Here is a 21,997-nt window from a genome sequence, read left to right as displayed (position 1 = left end):
ATGAATTTTTCAGATAAGACACAAAAAATATTTGCTCATACTACCCTTTGTTAACTATAAATAGAGGGGTTTCCTCTCACTTTTCAGCCACATTTTTTTTTTAATCTTCTACTCTTCTTCTTCTACTTGCATTTTTAAAAATTTCGTGTGATCTATTATCACTGAGTGAGTTCGAAGTTTAGCGGAATATGAGGTACCACTATTCTTATGAAGTAAATTGTTCTATCGTAAGATGGTACATTCCTTAACGTCGGGTACTTGAGGAAAATAATTCTGATGATATAATATTTATTTTTTTCTTAGTATATACAGTAGTATGTAATGTTCCAATATATGAAGTTAACATGATGTAGTCTAAATTCATTTGTTTTTGTTAACAATTTCTCTTGTGATGTAGATATATGCTTTTGAATATCTTTATTAAAAATTATTAAACTTTGCAAGATTTAGAGAATTGTCACGATTTATTTTTTTATGGTCAAGACAAAAGAATGACTTTATTTATTAATGCTACTTATGTGATTTAGATTGTTAGGTTGTTTGCTTCAAAATAATTATTACTATATAAACATTTTCCTTTTTACATTATTGAATTACTATTTCTTAATATTTAAGTATTTTCGACGAAGAAAACTTTATATGACTTGTAATAATGTCAGTTGAAGTTTGTATTAGTTTAATTTTTATTGTAGTCTAAATCCATTTGCTTTTGTTAACAATTTCTCTTTTGATGTAGATATATGCTTCTGAATATCTTTTTTCAAAATTATTCAACCTCTCAAGAATTAGAGAATTGTCACGATTTGTTTTTCTGGTGCCCAAGGCAAGAGAATGACTTTATTTATCAATGCTACTTATGTGATTTAGATTGTCACGAAGTTTGCTTCAAAATAGTTATTACTATATAAACATTGCTTTTTTGTTTTATTGATTTACTATTTCTTAATATTTCAATATTTTTTACAAAATAAAACTCCATCTGACTTATAATAACGCCAATTGGTGTTTTTATTAGTTCAATTTTTATTGTAGTATAAATCATATATCCCTAACTTAGGTTGTTACTTTTTCGATGAGTTGTGACTTTTTAGATAAGTTGTGTCTTTTCCAAATGGTTGTGATTTTTTTAATAAGTTGTGACTTTTCCAAAGGGTTGTGACTTCTTGTAAAGGTCATGACTTTTCGGATAAGGCACAAAAAAGTTTGTTCATGCTACACTTTGTTGTGATTTTATTGTCGTTGAGTGAGTTTGAAGTTTAACGGAATATGAGGTACCACTATTCTGATGAAGTAAATTGTTCTATCGTAAGAACAAATATTCATTAACCTCGAGTACTAGAGGAAAATAATTCTGATGATATAATAATTATTTTTTTGCTTAGTATATACTATAGTATGTAATGTTCCAATATATGAAGTTAACATAATGTAGTCTAAATTCATTTGTTTTTGTTAACAATTTCTCTTGTGATGTAGCTATATGCTTCTTAATATCTTTTTTAAAAATTATTGAACTTCTCAAGAGTTAGAGAATGATTTTTTTTTTTTGCTGCTCAAGATAAAAGAATGACTTTATTTATCAATGCTACTTATGTGATTTAGATTGTCAGATTGTTTGCTTCAAAATAATTATTAGTATATAAACATTACCCTTTTGTTTTATTGATTTACTATTTCTTAATTTTAATTATTTTCGATGAAGGAAGGTTTATATAATTTGTAATAACGCCAGTTGAAGTTTGTATTAGTTTAATTTTTATTGTAGTCTAAATTTATTTGTTTTTATTAACAATTTCTCTTGTGATGTAGAAATATGTTTCTAAATATCTTTTGTGCAAATCTTATAATTCAAATCTTTGCTTAAATTTTCTAAATTGATAATCACGTGCAACACACATGTCGAAAAACTAGTATATATATGTATATATCAGAGAGAGAGAGAGATTTGCCTGAGAAGACTTTTACTTTTGTGGTATTAAACTAAGGATAGGTATAATACAATAAAATTGTTCTTTAACTTTGTGTTCTTAAACATGTCACATGAAGTGTTAGTTTAACTTTAATCAAACTTTTTTACTCCAACAGTTTGATACTTCTCATAGCTTGAACACCAATTTATAGTTTGTGTAGCAGAAAATCATTAAACTTCTTGTCAAGTAGAAGTTTTTGCAAAAGTATGTGTCACACCCCTTTTTCAACAATGGATAAGGGTTTTTTCCAATTTAAGTGACAATATTGATGGAATCCTTTTTTCAGAGTCGCCACTTGGGATTGAGTTATGGTGTTCCAAGTTACCTTTTCTTTTTGACCGAGGGGAAGGTATTAGGCATCCCTCGAGTCTCATGGTTCTAGCATGATCACTTTTATTGACTTATGCTTAACATGTCTTGATTTATTCACTTTTTTTATTGTTGAACTTTTATTTGGTCTTAACCTCGATGCGTAATCGCATTCTTAGTCTTGACATTCAGAGACGTATCTTTCTTCTTCACGTCACACCTAATAATTTTGTCTATAAGTCTTTAATTTAACTAAAGAAAATTAATTATTAAAAAAATATAGCCAAGGTGCATCATCCATCCTTGAATTTCTTTTAATCATCTCAAAAAAATATGTGTAATCACGTTCTCAATTGAGACAAGATTTAATTATATTTAAACTCACCTAATATTTAATAGAGCCTATTATATACATATTATAATGGTCACAAGCTTAGAAAATTCCTTGAAAGTATATATATATATATATATAGAATAATAATGAATTTTGTTGAACTCAAAACTCTCTTTTTGATTGACATTCAACCGTCAATCTTAACTCAATTCTTTTTATCATCTTTCACAATAATATTCTAGAAACACCTAATCAATTTAAATCCCTATATTTTATTTATCTTTAAATATAAGAAAAGATATGAGTAGAATGACATGAGTAATAGACAAAATTTTTTTTAAAGTTGTTCCAAAAATTAAACAATACAAAATAAATTATATACTTTTCCTAAAAATTAAACAATACATCAACAAGTCATGCCACTAAATCATATCAAATTTCAATCATATCTCATATGCATTTAAATAAGGATAAATTACCTAACTACACTACCCTTTTTTTCTATATTCTCTAAAATTTCCTAGAATTTTAAAATATTTCAAAAATACATTCTTTTATTTTCTTTTTCTCTCCTTTTCTGGATACATTATTCATAGCCCTTCCAACCCAATGATTTTGTTCCTATTTTCATACCTAAAATCACCTCCATATTTTGACAATTACATCCATCACTCCATTTTTTTAATTTCAGATATATTCTCTCTCCAGTTCATTGATTTGAAGTTCCTAAAGAGGTAGAACTATTTCTTTATCAATTTGTTTATTTCCAATTCTTCAATTGTCAATTTTTTTTTAAAGTTTGTTTACATTTTTCCTCTACAATTCCGACACCGTCGCTTGGACTAACGTCGGGTTTAGGTATGTTATCATTGGTGGTTGTTGTCGTGGACATTGCCAGAAAATGTGTGTGAAGAAAACGATGGGAGATTGAAGTTTGTTTCTGTTTAGGTTGATTTTCAGACAAAATGGTGGTTTTGAATTCGGATTTCTAATACTTATGGATTCTGCTTCCTCTTTTAGTATTGGGTTTATTATTCAAATTAATTTCACCTACTGGAGATATGTACCTTGTGTATTTAGTTTTGATGATGAAAATAGATCTAATCAACGAAACAATACGTTAGTAATGAAGAATTTGAAAGTGGAGAAGTTGAAAAAAGGATGAATACTCGAGTTTTAACTCTATTGTCGAAAAAGCACTCAAAGAAAGAAGGAAAAAGTTGGGTTTGTCATTACAGGATCATCACTACCAAAGATACCGATTTTCAATGTATCTCGTTTATTTTGATTCTTAATTTAGTCTTTGCTAGTGTTATTAATGCTCCGATACATCACTGCTACAATACATAATGTATCAAGTTTATATAATAGTCATTATGCATTTGTGTGGACACACCCATTTGAATGTTTTACTATTTTTAAATTATATTAAATTAAATTTTAGAGTGTTTCGCTATAAACTTGGTTATTTTGAATTTAAATTTCAATATATTTTGTTTTTTAATCTCAATATGTATATTTTTCTTTATTTTTTTTGTTGTAATTATAGTGCTTATGGTACACAGTACAAAATAGTATACTTTTAAAAAATATCTGATACAAATAAGATTTATAAATTTAAGTATCACACAATTTTGTCATTCAAGAGGTTGTTTATTAAGTTATTGATACACTTGATATCTAACCACTACAATGTATATTTCAACATGTATAAATTACATAAATTAATGTATCAAATATATTATTTTTTCTTTCCTTTTATATGTGATACTTTCACATAAAATTACAGTAAATACAGTCGTTCACAATCATGATGTATCAGATATATTATTATCAAAATAAAAAAAAGCATACATTATATAAACATTGTACCAGATTTACAAAATTAAATAATTTAACAGTGCGATTAAATCATTATCAAGTAGAAATGTACACAAAGTTGAACATTTTTTTATTTATTAATAGTAACACTTCAATATATTGGAAGTTGAATGTATTTTTCTAAAAGGAAATGTATCACTTCTCTTTGGGTAAGAAAGTACAAGATCGCGTGTTGTGACTTTCATGCCTATAACATCCACAACAGTTTGTGCTCGTAATTGGCTTAACACTTGAGTTTTTTTCTTTTCGTAATCGTCCAGGTATCCTTTTTTATCTAGGTGGTAAGACAATTTTCTTATCTGGTAATGGAACCATTTAATCTTTAATAATTGCTTATTTATCTTTCAAGGCAAACAATGTATCTTTTCCCAGAATCATAGACTCAATAAAGATCAGATGATGCAACAACATGTCAACATTAAAAAAATAATTAGTTATACATTCCATAATACTGTTATTTCTATGTATCGATCACAACAAATCACACAGCTATCTTTTACTTACTATCAGATACAAAATATAAATATTAGTAGATACATACCCTCATTCGCGAATATTTTGATGTGTTTACAACAAATTACATGTTTAATGTATCATGTATAAAATATTTTTTTTTTGCAAACACACTAAGATGCATAAATATTAATGTATCATGATGCTATATATCAATAACACACACTGACTCACAACTCTAAAAACTCATTACATATACGTCAAACTAGTAAGGTATCAAGTTGTAGCCATTAATTTATCATGACTTATATATCCATATACAAATTCAAAAATAACAAGATACTTATTAAAGAACAAATAAAAAATAAAAAAATAAATTCACATGTATTTGTTACTTTATATTATCAGCACACTAACTCAACTATCTAAAAACAAAATAAATATACGTCAAACTTGTTATGTATCAATTTGTAATCAGTAATGTATCACGACTTATATATCAATATACAAATTCAAAAATAAAAAAAATAAAGAGGATAGATAGCAAATCCAGACAATTGGGGATGTATATCTATAATATTCTTGCCTTTCAGATGTGTATTAATGTATCTGATACATATTCACTGCAATGTAGTAATCAAAGCAGTGGGGAAGCATATATGTAATATTTGTATTCTTCAAAATAGCAACTGCGTATGCACAAGGTATTTCGTTTAGTTGAAATCTCCCACAATTACATATATCTCGCTCAAGGCTAACAATGTATCTTCTTCCAGATTCATAAACTAAAAGAATAAATTCAGACGATGCAACAAACTGGAAGCATGTAATAAGTCAATGATGCATTAAATGAAATACCATTTTTTGATGTTTTCGAATCAAGACTGATCAAAGTTTTCTAATTGTTCACACATTAACAAACATGAAAAGATAGAAAAGAACCTGCTTGAGTTCTAGTCGAGGCAAACTGGACATGACAAAGAACTTGGGGGCATCTCCACCAGTAAGACATCTATCTCCATCTGTACCAAATTAACAACCGCATCATTTAAAAATCATTTCTATTTTCTCTTATTTAAACAAAAACACTAAAAAATTACCAGAATCAACAAAATTGACCCATTGTTGATAGATAATTTTGTGTTCTTTTGAATATCGATTAATGGGGCTAGATAGATCGCCGGATGTAGCATCATTGTATTTCTCCAGCCATCTTGTATGTTGTATCAATGGCGGATTTGAGATTCAATTCAACTGTAATGACTAATTTGAGATTCACAAAAGAAATTGCTTGCCCAACAACTATTTCATCACTACTTTATCGTTCATAACTCAAATCGCTCACCCAAATTCCTAAATATCTCAACAAAAATTGATATATTCATCATGTATTTTGGATCTGTTATGATTTGGAATGGATGGAGGAAAAAAAATTGAATTTTGAATTCTCTGAATCTGTTACAGATTGGAATAGATTGATATAAATCTGTTTTGTGTGATTCATGGGATTGATAATTAATTTTACATTTAGATTCCTTTTTAAGGGAAATAGTTATGTTATTAAATGTATAAGAATTTATGTATCCAACTGAATATAATGTATCCGGATGCTATAATTTTTAAGGAATTTTTGTAAAATAGAAAAGAGTAGGGATATGATGTAATTTAGGATTTACACTATGAGATTTATGTAAGTTATACTTTAAATAAGACTATGTAATACTTAAATAAATAAGATAAAGTGCTAGAGTTGGACCTTAATCCGTAGAGAATTTCCTAAGAAAAGAACATAAATCCGAGAGAGACCCTTTTGACTGGAGCCTCCAAATATAACCTTTTTCTCCTTGCTGTTTATTTTTTGATTGTACGTACGTTTGGAGAAAGAAAATATTTTGGTGTTTTGTTAGGTTTGTTGTTTGTTGTGAGTTGAAATGGTGGGAGTGGAGAATGTAGTTGAGTATAATATATTGCTGATGGGTTTTTTCTTCTCTTTTTTGCTCTTCTCCGTGTGTATTTTTTTATTATTGGTAATAGAGGGTGTCTATTTTGGTGTGTGTGTGGGGTAGTATATGTAGGATAGTGTAACGACCCATTTGGTCGTTTTAAGTACCAGACCTTTTTATTTCTTAAAAGACTCTTCCGATTCTAAATGAGAATTTTAAGTTATTTATTTAATTACGGTTAGTTAGTGGATGGATATTTATTAAATAATTAGTTTTAATTAATTGGTGGTTAATGGGTCAAGCCATAATTTATTTAATACACTATGCCACTTGAGCCATATTAAAAAACTGAATTACTAACAATTAGGGTTCCTACGTTAAGATATTAACTCAAAAACTATCACGATCCGAGTCTACACCCTTGACGTGGACGGCACTCGAGAACCATTGATGGTCCCCAAGAAAACCCTCATCCTGACTGACTACAAGCGAAAGACTAACTCAAGCATGCAAAAGCTTAACAAAGAAACTGAATTCAATTCCAATACTCAACTTTAAAATAATCTGAACAGTATTAAATAGATAACTTTGAATAAAATAATATATTCAACTCACCATAAATAGGCAACTTAAGTCTTTAAAACATTAAACAAAATAAATTAACAGACTTATGCAACTCTATTGTCTATCACGACCCAAGTCTTACCCTTGACGTGGCCGGCACTCGAGAACCATTGATTGTCCCCAAGAAAACCCTCATCCTGACTGACTACAAGCGAAAGACTAACTCAAGCATGCAAAAGCTTAACAAAATAACTGAATTCAATTCCAATACTCAACTTTAAAATAATCTGAACAATATTGAATAGATAACTTTGAATAAAATAATATATTCAACTCACCATAAATAGGCAATTTAAATCTTTAAAACATTTACCAAAATAAATGAACAGACTTATGAAACTCTATTGTCTATCTATGAAGCCTCTCACTGACAAAGATGGAAGTCGGCACAAAACCCACGACATCCTAACAACTCAAAAGTAAATGAAATCCTCCGGAATCAAGGAGGCTCACCATAGGTAACTGGAACTGCAAGAGGTATCAGCGAAACGCCTATTGATGATCTTGAATACCTATATCTGCATCATGAAATGATGCTGGCAAAATGGCTCAGTACATGAAATGAATGAGCATGCAAGGGGAATTCTAAAGCATAACATAAGCTTGAACTTGATAAAAAGGAAACACACTTACCTCTTCTCAACTCACTCAACTAAACTCAACTCAATCATAAGATACTCAACTCAAAGATACTCAACTCAACTCAAAGATATCATACTCAACTTAAAGGTATGATATTCAACTCAAAGGAACTCAACTCAAGATACTTAACTCAAGATACTCAACTTAAGATAAAGCAATAATAAAAGATTTAATAAATGGAAAGCTTTTAAAATAGTAAATAGCAACTCAATGTATTGAAGAATACAATAACAACTCAATTTGTAAATAGTAAAATATAATATAACTCTGTGGAAGTTTCTCTAACCGACAACCATCACTATGGGCTATATGATGATATAGCGTCTCCCCCACGCTGCCAGAACTGTCATATACCTTGTCGGGGTATGGAACCTCTCAACTAAGTGGATCCACTATTCTATGCTAAAAATCACTAAGGAATCATCTAAAAAGTATGACCCTTTCTACCCATGTTGGCTACATGGTTTATGGAGATTTGAGTTATCTGAACTCGTCCCCATCTCGATGCTTAATACTACTCCCAAAATATACTCAGCTCATATGTTTAAAAGCATAACTCTTTTTGTGTTTTGAGAGTATTACTAAAATATTTTTTTCATAAAGAGATGTTACACAAACTGCTTAAAACTCTTTTGGAAATCTCAGTTTCCAGCTCTTTTAAATGTGAAAACTTTTACTCTTGGGAATACTTAGTTCCAATATATCATTTTAAAGAAAATGAAATCAACTCTACTCTTTCTCAACTAAAGTGCTCAAGTCTTAAAACAAGTTTAGAAAAGAAATTGTAAAAGACTTCTAAAATAAGGTTCATGCTGAATTATGGACGTGAACGAATCAATTCAAGGTTTTCAATAACCATACTAGTACTCAATACTCGGAACTCGACAATTCAGAACTACAATGATAATACTTATTTAAAGAATGCTCAACTCAGAGGGTTCATGCAGAAATATGGGCATGAACAACTCAACTCATGGACTTCTGGATACTACTCATCTCAAGAATTTTCAACTAATAGGGTTCATGCGGAATTATGGGCATGAAGAATTCAACTAATGGACTCCATGGGTAATATGTAATAGTCCCATGGTTAGGAATAAAATATCAAAAGAATTAGGAACTCAATGCTCAAAGACATAGAACTCGAAGATGCTACTCCTCTCGAAGACACTCAATGTATGGAGTTCATGTGGAATTTATGAGCATGAACGACTCGACTCAAGGGCCTAAAGAACATTATGGAATTCATGCATACAACTCTTCTCATTCTCATACTTACTTCCTCAAAACTTAGTTCAAATCGATAATTGATCTCAAAGGATTCACAATTGAACTCAAAGACTTTCTTGAACTCAACTCTTAACTCTCTTTTGAATGTGAATTATGAATTCAAGAGATATGGTTCATGATACGAAGGATCTCGTGATGATAAAGTAGACTCATGAATACATTCTCCTCATTCTCATACTCACTTTCTCGAGTCTTGAAACAAGTTATTAGAAATTGTAGAAGATTCCTCAAAAGACTCAAAGGGACTTTCTCAAAATATTCGAATGAACTCTCAAGACCCAACTCTTAGCTCTACCTTGAATTTGAATTATGAATTCAAGGTTATGATTTGTGATGGGAAAGATATCGTGATGATTAAAAGTGTTTTAGATAGTTAATCATGAGAAACGGTTGAAAAACATTGTATGGGGAGCAAGTCCACGATGCAGAGATGAATTATAATGTTTGGTCGAAATAAATTTTAAAGCAGTGGAGTCCGCGATCTATCCGCGACGTGGAGAGAAAAATTCCACTTCTGAGGAACAGGTCGCGGACCTGGTACTGGTTTTCTGTCCGACTTTTTCTTCCTCATTTTCTAACCCCAATTTGCCTAATTTCAATTCTTTTTCTCAATTTCTCTTTAGATTCAAATAGCCAATACATGTACACAAGAATCTAATCAAACACAACTCTAAAATCGACACGATTTCCTCAAGAACTCATTAATCTCATCTAAACTCAAGAATGAAAGCCAATTTCAAGAATACAATTCAAGAACATCAAACCATCAACTTTCTAGAATGAATTTAACGCTGAAATTTACATGATTGGCTTGTGGGTGAACAAACCCAACACTATGGAAGCTTTCATACCTCTTAGGGATCAAACCCATGGCGAAATTCCGCAACAAAATTCAAGAACCTTGAGGAACGCCTTGATCCTTTCCTCTTTTCTCCTCTTTTCTCTTCTTTTCTCTTCTTGAACTCTCAACTAAAACACTAGGCGTATATTATGATTATAAAATAGAACCTAATTAGATTAGAACCTTAAAACCTTACTAAAAATGAATTAAATCTGATTGAGTAAGGAAAAGACCAAAATACCCCTTACTATTTTCGGGTAACTTTCCTTAACTGGATAGATTGACTTCAAAAGGGCATATCTCACTCATCCGACCTCAAAACTTAGGCAAACTTGGTGGCGTTGGAAAGATAATTCAAATAGCTTTCATTTGATATCTTATATCCCACCTAAATCATCTTGTACTATGAGTTATGGTCGTTTGAAGTTGACCCAAAACTTAAAGAAACTTAGGAATAACTTGAATGAACTCTCTTTAGTTCTTCTTGGAACTCAAGGTGCTACATCTAGTGACCTTAATACTCAAGAAATTTTAAATTCCTTGGTAAAATCCTACTCACAACGAAGGATGATTCGAGTCTTTGTTCAAAAAAAATTCTGGGGTGTTACAAAAATGACTGCAGTACAATAGCAGGGAAGGTCGATGGCGGCTTCAGGTGACTCAGTTATCCAATATCAACTTATTTTCATTACTTATAATGGAATAGATAGGCATGTATCCTAATAATATTATAAAATTATGGTTCGATGTGAATTAAGGTGGGCAACGTGATTATTGGTTGACTTTGGGATAAAAATTTGATGACTTCAATTATTATCCAGTGAGGTGATAATGAATTACAAAATATTTGAGAAAATGGGTAGTTGAATGTTATGTTTGAAAACTAAAGGAATTTGACAATTCAGTCCATGGTTCTTGCCACTGGTTTGGTACCAGTGACTTCGATTTTAAACATTATAATTTTGTTATCATATTATAAACCAAGTTTTGATATATTGAGATAGGTAATTAAATATTATATGAATACCATCAAAGTTATGATAATTGGAGGTATTGGGACTTACCCTTAGACTTGAGGTTTAGGGAATTGATTATAGATTTGGGTGAGCTATTGGATATACGCTTGACATATAGTAATATGGGTGTCCATGGACTTGTTAACTTATGAATTATGCATACTTGATATATTGGAAATCATCTGAGACATTGAAGACAGGAATATCATTGGTGAAGTAGATTGCCTAACTTCAATTCTTCGGTGGAGGTAGGTTATGGTTTATTCTATGTGATAGATAGACTCTTAATAGTAAATGATAGTCATTTAATGATATTGTGAATTTCTCTATGTACTTGGTTGTGTAGTTTAAATAATCTATGTGTTGTAGTTGATTGGTCTGAAATCCTGAGATCGTGAAAATTATAATCTTGAATCTTCTCTATCTAAGTGATGTCTTGAATAAAGAAGGCTTGATGAAATATTGCTAATGAAGTGAAAAGTGGTGATAATAAATGATAAATTAACAATATATTTGGATCGGGTGCCACTAGTTGGCACGTTATTATTAGATCGGGTGTCACATTCTGACACGGTATTATTGGATCGGGTGCCACGAGATGGCACGATATTATTGGATCGGGTGTCATGTTTAGATACGGTTACATTATGGGAAAACATATATATAAACAACATAATATATTAAATCTCAAAGAACTCAATTCCCAAAATAGCTTGGTTTGGAGGCATGAGTCCTCATGTGTGATCTTGATATTGTTGATTGATTACGTAATTACTTTAGTGTTGTTGTCATGGGTTCATGTTATTTGTTGCTTGCCACCTACTAAGTGCTATAGTTTATGCATATTGGTTTCTATTTTGAGTCGGCCGATGATATCTACTAAGTACATGTTACCTTGTGCTGATCCCTCCTTGTGTTTCTCTTCATTTTCTCTTGTGGAGTGCAACAAGTGTACTAGTTGCTTCGACTTGTCCTCACCTCTAGCTAGTCTCCTGCGCATCAGATTTCGGGGATGCCTTTAATTTTATTTCGAGAGGCTATAGGACTTTAGCTAAACTCTATTATTTCCTTCTTTCATGCGATTACTTGAATCCAATTGGTATCTAGGTGAGACAAATTGGTATCAGACCTCCTTCACTTTATTTCACATATGATTAGAACTATAGCAATATAAATAGCAACACCAACACCAACAAGAGATGATGTGTCCTTGGAAATAGACATGTTTCTCTGATAGACTACATGGCCTCTAATGACTAGTGGTCTTCAAAAGTATTGATTATAAAGATGTGTATGATTTCCTTGTTGATTGTCATGAGCTGCTTCATAAGATGAATAGAGTTGAAATATTTGGTGTTGAGTTTGTGGCATACCAGTTTTAAAGAGATGCCAAAATGTTGGTGGCTGTTTCATGTTAAGTGTCGACCACTAAAGGCACTACCTATGACTTGGATATCATTTTCTAGTTTTTTTAACAGAGAAGTATATACCTCGGACTTTGAGGGATATGAGGAGAGATTAGTTCCTGAATATAGAGCAATGGAATATATCTATTACAGCCTGTAATACCAAATTGCATGTTTTATCCAGATATCGACTCAGTATTTCTTCAGTTTAGAAGAGTGGATTCACTGCTTTGTGAAGGGATTGAGATTAGATTTGCATATCAAAGCTTTTTAGGTGGTTGTTTCAGCAAAATCTTTTTAGGATGTGGTTTATTTTGTGATGGAAGTAAAGGGGTGAATCCCGATTACTTTGCCAATATGAAAACATTCAAGAAGTTTCGTAAGTGATGGATAGATAATGAACATCATTACTTTAGAAAATAAAGTGAATAAAGTTGTCATAAATGTAGGGGTTTCTTAGAGAATGATGAAATTATGTTGCGCCAATTGAGATAAGAATCTCTACTACGAATTTGTAGATTAGATGTATATCAAAGAGGGTCATGATACAACTACTATAGTAGTACTGATGCTTACTTGGTTAGAGTTCTGAGATGTATTAGTTTTGTTATCACCCCTAGTCTAATAAAGAATGAAAATCGCTTGGGGTAGAGACAGAACATATTTGAAAATGTTTTGCAGCTATTCAATGGGTAGAAATGTGTGAGCTATTAGAGGCGATCTTCTCGATAGGTATGACATGTTGTAGTGATGGATCTAACGAATATTCACGGTGTGGTACTAGTGTTATATAAAAGTGAATAAGTCGATTGTCAAGTGTGATTACTAACTACTTAATGAGCTATTAGTTGTATGACATGTTCAAAAATGAGATTCGGTGTTGCATACACATTTGAGAACGAACTAGTATGTTACTACAGATGCTTGGGTTAAGCATTGTTTTTAAGGAGGATTTTCGTGTTGGATTTTTGGTACGATGTTAATACATTTAGGTTGTGAAATGTATCTTGAGGATTCTAAATGAGGACTGGTGATTTTATCTTATGCTTTAAACAAGTGTATTGATACGAGAATTGCAAATTTATGAGTAAAGAAAGTCCCAATGAGTATACTTGGGTGAAGGAAATTAAAAATTTTAGTAAGAAAGTGCATATAAAAGTTGATTAGTCCGTTGGGTTTGATTAGTATAAGTGGATTTGAGTGTCATGTCGATGAAAAGGGCTAACTGAGCATGATGGTAATAAGAGTTCGTGATGGATTATGACTAGGATGTAACTATATAATAAAGATTGTTAGTTAAATAAATACTATATGGTAATAACGTGGTTACATAAAAAGGTTTAGGAGATACTGGGACACCACTAGAATAGAATTTAAAAGAGTGATAGTCATAATGAGAAAAAAAATTGTGGGATGTGGTGTAGCCTTCAGAAAGTGGTGAGAGCAACAATATTTTCTCTGATTGCAAGTGCTAAAGAGGTATCTTCAGAGGGGTTGAGAATTTGGTTCAGAGACATGTGTTTTCATCCGTTTTGCTCTCGTTATGGTAATAGTGTCACGGGTTCATCAGATTGGTCAGAAACTATTGTATAAGACTTGAGAAATGAGTGTACAGACGTTCAACTCATGTGTGATGATAAGTTCTTTTGTGGTTTTAAGTTTAGTAATGAGTACGATTGGATTTTCAGCAAAGGATATGGTAAGGTTGATGGAGAGGCGATCAATGATAAGCTAAGATACATGAATTCATAAAAATCTTAAAGGTATGAGATAATTTTGATAGATAAGGGCATTGGGTTACACAGTTAGATTCACAATTCAAATTTTTCATTGCAAGTATATATCCGGGGTTGTATGTGTTTGTCAAGGTATGAATTTCTAAGGTAAAAAATGATTGATTGCATCAGGTATTGAACATTTAGAAGGACTTATGCATGGTTTAGATCGTAAAGTTTATTACTTTTGATTGTTAAAGGACCTAAAGAATGGTTTCACTTAAAAGTGTTGGTTTAGAGTAAGATAAATGGATCGAGTAGTGATGATGGTTTATAGTATTGAGAGTGTGGGCTTCAGTGGAATGATATGAAGAGTATTTGGAGTCTAATAAATAAAGTATAGGTACGATCGTAATGGGGACCAAACCGGTGGATTGTGGGTAGCTAAAATCAAAGAAATAGAGTCAACTGAATGGAAATATTTGATATGGGCTCTTTAGAGGAAACATTTAGTGTTATTCAACCTTAGTTTCGTACATTCTCATGTGACCACCTATTTCATTTTGTACATTGTTTTGAGTATGATTCACTAGTTATGCTCACACGTGTTTTCCCTTTTTTGGGTGGATTCCTAGTAGTGTATTAGGTGTACCGATCCTGCGGTGTCCTCTTCGTTATCCTAGATTACATATTTGGTGTTGTCTTGGAGTTGTTGAAGTGTTCTAGTGGTTCTACATGTACCACTTTGCTTATGAAAATTTATATAAGAGCTACCATGGGTACTTACAGTTGTCCGATAGTCTTAAATATATTTTTAGTGGTCGAAGTCATGTTCCGATTATGTGTAGTTCAATGTGGGGACCATTAGATCTATTTCTACCATTCTTAAGGGTTATCTACAACCACAACTACTAATCTAGCATTTCGATGGTGTATCGCTCGATGGGTGGTTACTTGATCATTTTCTTCTTTGGGTTAGATTAGTTTGTTTCTCCATTGATGAGTACCTGATGTCTAACAATCAAATTTTATAACTTTTCGTGAAAAATCTATGTTGTGAGAAGGTCATATTCATAAGATCTATGATGGTTTGTGCATTATGTGTGTGGTGGTTTGTTCAGGTTCACTTCTGGTTATAGCCAGTATTGATTCAAGATTTTATTATGGTTATATGAGAAAAGATTCGTCCTAATGGTTGTGTCAAGGTCCTTGAGAACATGTTGCAGATGTGTGCACAATTATCTTTGGTTGTTATTGGGAATAGTTTTTGTTGTTAGTTGAGTTTACATACAACAATAGTTATCATTTGAGTAGTGAGATGGCCTCATCTAAGGCATTTTATGGGAGGAAGGATAGGTCTTCAATTGGTTGGTTTGTTGCATTTGAGGTGAGACCTTGTGTAACACCAGTAAAATTTTATGTGCTTAAACTTGAACCATCCTTCGTTGTAAGTAAGATTTTACCGAGGAGTTTAATTTTTTCCCTAGTGTTAAGGTCACTAGATGTAGCACCTTAAGTTCCAAAAAGAACTAAAGAAAATTTATTCAAGTCATTCCTCAGTTCTTCTAAGTTTTGGGTTAACTTCAAACGACCATAACTTTCAGTACAGGATGAATTAGATGGCCCATAAGATATCAATTGAAAGGTATTTGGATTATATTTCCAATGCCACTGAGTTTGCGAAGTTTCGAGTTCGGATGAGTGAGATATCTCCGTTTGAAATCTACTTGTCCAGCTAAGGAAAGTTACCCGAAAAGGTGAGGGGTATTTTGGTCTTTTCTTTACCCAAGCAAATTTAATTCATTTTTAGGGGTCTAAACTGATTTGGTTCAGTTTTCTAATCCTAATATACACTTAGGGTTTAGAATAGAGTTCAAGAAGAGAAAAGAGGAGAAAATGTACATACGACGACATTAATTTGGTGACATTTGAAACGAATGTTAGAAAATAAAGAATTTCACGTCATTTAAGAACAAAAGGTCATAAAACAATGATATTTAATGTCAAATGTCGTAAAAATAATGACATTTGGTATCAAATATCGTAAATATAATGACATTTGGTCCAAAATGTCACTATGATAATGACATTTATTGCAAAATGTCGTTGTTTTTAGCGATATTTAGTGAAAATGTCATTTAAATGATGACATTTTGCTACAAATGTCTAATATAATATGACATTTATTACAAAATATCATTGGTTTTAGTGACATTTAATATAAATGTCGAATATGTTATGACATTTACTGCAAAATGTCATTGATTTTAGTGACATTTAGAAAAAATGTCACTAAAATAGTGACATTTGTTGTAAAATGTCATTGATTTTAGCGACTTTTAGCAAAAGTGTTACTAAAATAGTGACATTTAATACAAATGTCGAATATATTACACTACTCTAATTTCGTTGTTTGCCGACCTCAAAATTGGTCGGAATGTAGTCGGAAAATGGAGTTTTCCGATGCCTTTCCGACTACTTTTGAGTAGTCGGCAAACTGAGCGTCGAAAAATACTTGCCGACTGCAGCAGTCGGCATTCGCTGACTACCATAGTCACTATATATAAATTAAAACCTGACCACTAAAGTACCTTAATTGCTGTTATTGGTCACACTTTAAAAGTGTCACCTTTTATATCTCATCTACAACAACACTTTTTCTTTTGTTTTTGATAACCGAGAAATCCGTCTGTGACCCGTCCTTTGGACCAATCACAACCTTCTAAACTCGGTATTAAGTGTAAGTTTTCTTATACAACACTTATTAAGTGTAAGTTTTCTTATGTACATGCTAAAATTTATAATCCATAAGCCAAGTATGGCCTTTGCTTCCTTATTGCCCACGATTTTAAAGTGTTGCCTTTTCTATCTTATGTATGACAACACTTTGAAGTGTAGTCCTTGCCCATGTGCATACCACAATTTACAGTCCTTTGGCTACACTTTTAAATGTGGTAATATTATTTTGGCTATAAAATATTTATATGCCACAATTTCTAATTAAAAAATACCAATATTGTTTTACAATAAATAATCTCAAACATTAAATAAGCTAATAAGTAATTCACACTACAAGAAAAAAATCTCTAAGGGAAATCTGGTCCTAGAAAGTCCAAATACGGCCCCAAATAGTGTTTTGAGACGGGAAAAGGCTGGTCGCCACCCATCCTAAAATGCTTCTTCGCTAAAGGTTAATTGGGACGGGTTCCTTTAACTGGTCGCTAAATGTGTTTAATGACGGAATCAAAGCGGGTCACACACAAGAAGCAACAATTTCCAAGACATATAAAAGGCTAAAACTTAATGCGTCTCAGTTTTCCAATTTCTGTTTAGGGAAGAAACAACACAAACATTAAAATAACTCGGAACAACTGAAGCTTTTCAGATGTGGTAGCTATTACTACTGTTCTAGCTGCTAAAAGGTTAAAACTTAATGCGTATCAGTTTTCAAATTTCTATCTAGAGAAGAAACGACAAAAAACATTAAAATAACACGAAACAACTGAAGTATTTCAAATGTGGTAGCTATTACTACTGTTGTAGCTACTAAAAGGCTAATACTGAATGCGTATCAGTTTTTCAATTTCTGTCTAAAGAAGAAATGATACAAACATTAAAATAACTCGGAAAACCTGATGAATTTCAAATGTGGTAGCTATTATTAATGTTCTCATGTTATCAATAATACTCATCTAAAGACTAATCAATATCAGTAACATAATTCTATTTGCTCGAATTTTTCTTCGTTTTATCAACAAAATCAGCTCTATCCCAGTATATGTATAATGATTCATATATAGTATTATTGAATGTGTCATCTATTTATAAACACCTTGGAGATGCCCAATATCAAAACCATTTTCCTTTATCAATCCAACAAACAAAAAATTCCCCAATATGTATCCTGAATCATAACACAAATAACTCAAGTTGTAAAGCATTGGTCCAGTAACTAAGGGCCAAGGTCTATAAACTGTTAATTTCATTAATGATCATTTCTAGTTATATTGAGCATCACCTGTATATAGATGATCAAACAGCCACCGGCTAAGAGAAAAAAAAATCACCAACAGAGAACCTCAGAAGTGAAGAAATTCCTCTAAACACGATCAATCATCTAAGAGTTCAGCCATACACTAAATGCTTAAACGACTATCCGCAAATATAGTTTGGTAAATTGTTACTTACTTGGTCAGCAAAAAGAGTCAATGGTCACTCAAATGATACGGGTGATGTTGTATGTGGGTTATGCGATTGTTGAGCAGCAAGGAGTTCTTTTATTTTTCTTATTTCTTTCAGCTCATCTTCTATGGTAGACAAGCGATCATTCAACTATGTATTTTCCTCATGTCCTTTTCCTTTACTCCATCCCCAAAGCCAAATACATGGCTATGGGTTTGACGTCCACAACACTTTTCTACAATCTCTATACTAGGCAGAGATGGCTCAGCATTTAGTATTTCTTCGATTTGAGCTTGCAAAACATAAAAAAGTATATTTCAACTGATTTAATAATAATTTGAAGTAATTTACATATTGAATTTACCAAACGCACATGTTTTTCAATTGCTTCTTGTTCAACAAGCATGCTATCATTCTTACAATTCTCAAAGAATATAGCTCAATTTTCTGCAAGTCTATTGCTCCTCGCCTTTATTGTTATGTAAAATAGTCATATCTAAGAAAACTTACTAAGTTTAAAAAAAGTTTCACATCTAAATATCACGATGAGTTGCAAAATGGATACTTAAAAAATATAAGCTATTAGATCTCTAGGTATACCTGCATACTTTTGGAACAAAAATGTTCCTTAACTAACCACTCCCATTCCTTCTTTTCTACTCCCTTTGGAATATTCTTAAGAGCATGAACAATTGGCTTATTCTTCACATAAGTAGCGTGCAAATATCCTCTCCATTTGTTCCATAACTCATTCATCCATCAAAATATTTGATCACGATGATCATCGAAGTAGACACTCTCAAATTTATCCTACAAAAGGAGACTTGAACATTGTGCGTCAACTATACAAAAAGTATGTATAAAATTGAGAAAGAAAAAGATATGCAACAATGGTTAATATTGGAAATATAAGAAAAGTAAGTTATGATTCATCAAGTTAAACATTGGATGGTAGTTACACAAGTGTAGTCTTCTTAGTAGATATCCTTCATTTTATCATTTTGATTAGTTGATTAGATTCATGTAATATTTAACAGACAGCAGAAAAACTTGAATATAAACATAATGATGTTGTAATTCATAATCGTACCTCAATAGCTACCCACATGTGATCCAACTTTTGTTGCTTAATGTCCCTCCACGATGGTACGCCCAATGGAAACATATTACCGTCACAATTTTTTTCCCAGGTGCCTCAAAAATAGATTGCTATTTGTTCCAACTGTTCAATTATTGTAAAATACTACTTTCAGCTTCTTTCCAGCTTCAAGTGATGCGACTTCTTTACACTTGTTGCTCCCTCAAACTCTCTTTACCTTTCTAGGATTACATGATCCTATAGTTGTATAATTCTTTATGGTGACACCAAAAAGTATAATTTTGAATTATTTCATATGCTTTCAAATGTATATCAATCATCTCACGAGTTTCTAATGTTGTATTACATCTGTAACATGGACATTGTATTTTATCTTCTTCTTTTGATCCCTGAAAAGCATAATCCAAAAACTATTTCACCCCATCTAAATAGGCTTGGTCGACCTGATTATCAAGAGAAAGTTGCATCCATTGCTTACTAGGTGCCATAACCTTGGAGAACACATAAAAATAGATTAAGAAAATATAAACGATAAGAAAAAACATAAAATGCACACAACTTGTGATTTTGTAACTAGTACATTAAGTTATCAAAATTAAATTCAATCTATTATTTACAACTTACAATATGTTATTTACAGATATTTTTGTAATTTTTAAGATGCACACGACTTACAATCTGTTATTTATAGTCATTTTGCTAAATTTGTCGAGCTTGAGTTTTACAAGAATGGAAGAATATGTGGTACAACTATAAGAACATTTCTTCTTGAAAGATCTCGAGTTTGTAAAGATTCAAACCTAAAGAGTACTATGATTCAAAATTAAAGAGTACTATCATTGTATCTACCTTCTATATAAGGAACCACATGAAGTATAATTGTAAGAACTCAATTGCATGTTTAACCTTCTAAAAGATAATTACAATATGTTTTTATAGCTTTTTTGATAAATTTGTGGTGATTGAGTTTGATAGGATTGGATGAATATATGGTGCAACTATAAGAACGTATCTCTTAAAAGATCTCAAGTTTGCTAAGTTTGAAACTCAAATGGAACTATCACTATTTCTACCTTCTATGTGCAGCACCACATGACGTAATTTGTATCAGTTATGTTGCTTCTTACATCTTTTGTGAGTTCGAGTTAATTTGATTGTAAGAAAATATGATTGATTCCTTAGACATACACAAAACACTATAATATGATCCATTTACAGTAGATAATAATTCAATGGTGCTTTTGCAATTACTAATCTATTTTAGTTAGATAGAAATCTTTTTAAGAATTAGTTGTACGTGGCTATATATTTGGTTCAGTTTTAATAACTGCAGCCACTTTCCAGCATGCTTTGTTAGTCTTAAAAGGTAAACAATCGTTCACTTGTAATTCCGAATAGATTTTAGGAACATTTGCTTCTCTTAGGACTGATCTCCTTCGTTTTTGGGATCTTATCACACTACAAACTTTAATATACTTCCAAAAAAATTAACCAGCTAATCTTAGAGAAGAAGAGTAATTCAAACAAGTAGTGTAACTCAAACAAATCAAATATAGAGAAGAAGAAAAAATCAGGTCCCAAAAGAGGAGTCTTATGTGAAACTTGAACAAATAGAAAATATCTACTGATTCAGTTTTACAAAAAAGGAAAAAAATATGGTGCAAATGCTAGAACGTATCTTCTTGAAAAATCTCGAGTTTTCCAAGTTTTGAAACCTAAATGAAACTATTGTTGTTTCTACATACAATGTACATCATATACAAGAGGTAATTTGCATCATTTCTATGTCTTCCTTCACGTTTCATCAGCTGGAGTGAATTTCACCGTAAAAATTTGATTGATTCTTTAGGAACACACTATGCACTAAGCTATAAAAATAAAACAATCAACAAATCAATTTTAGAGCAGTAAAAAAAAACTCGTAGAAGAGGATGCATTGTTAAGATACAAGTAGACAGAAATTAGAGAACCAGTTAGAAAATTATGAAAGAGTGCTTTTAAAAACGATTAGAATGTATTTTTATTGAAAGCTATTAAGTTTTCCAAGTTTCAGATGCAAATAAAACTACCACTCTTTCAACCTTTTATGTGCAACACCACAGGAGGTATTTTACATTAATTCTAATGTGTTTTACATAGTTCATGAGCTTCAGACCCAAACGAAACTATAACTTAATTCTTTAAGGACTGATTCTAGATATGTACACTTTTTCAGGGTATGCCTAGCATTAAAGATAATAACATTTTCCAAGGAAGATATGATGATGCCTAGCAAACGACGCCAATTCAATA

The sequence above is a fragment of the Solanum stenotomum genome, chromosome 1, assembly GCF_019186545.1.
Source record: "Solanum stenotomum isolate F172 chromosome 1, ASM1918654v1, whole genome shotgun sequence".
NCBI classification, from domain to species: Eukaryota; Viridiplantae; Streptophyta; class Magnoliopsida; order Solanales; family Solanaceae; genus Solanum; species Solanum stenotomum.
This window is presented reverse-complemented; position numbering follows the sequence as displayed.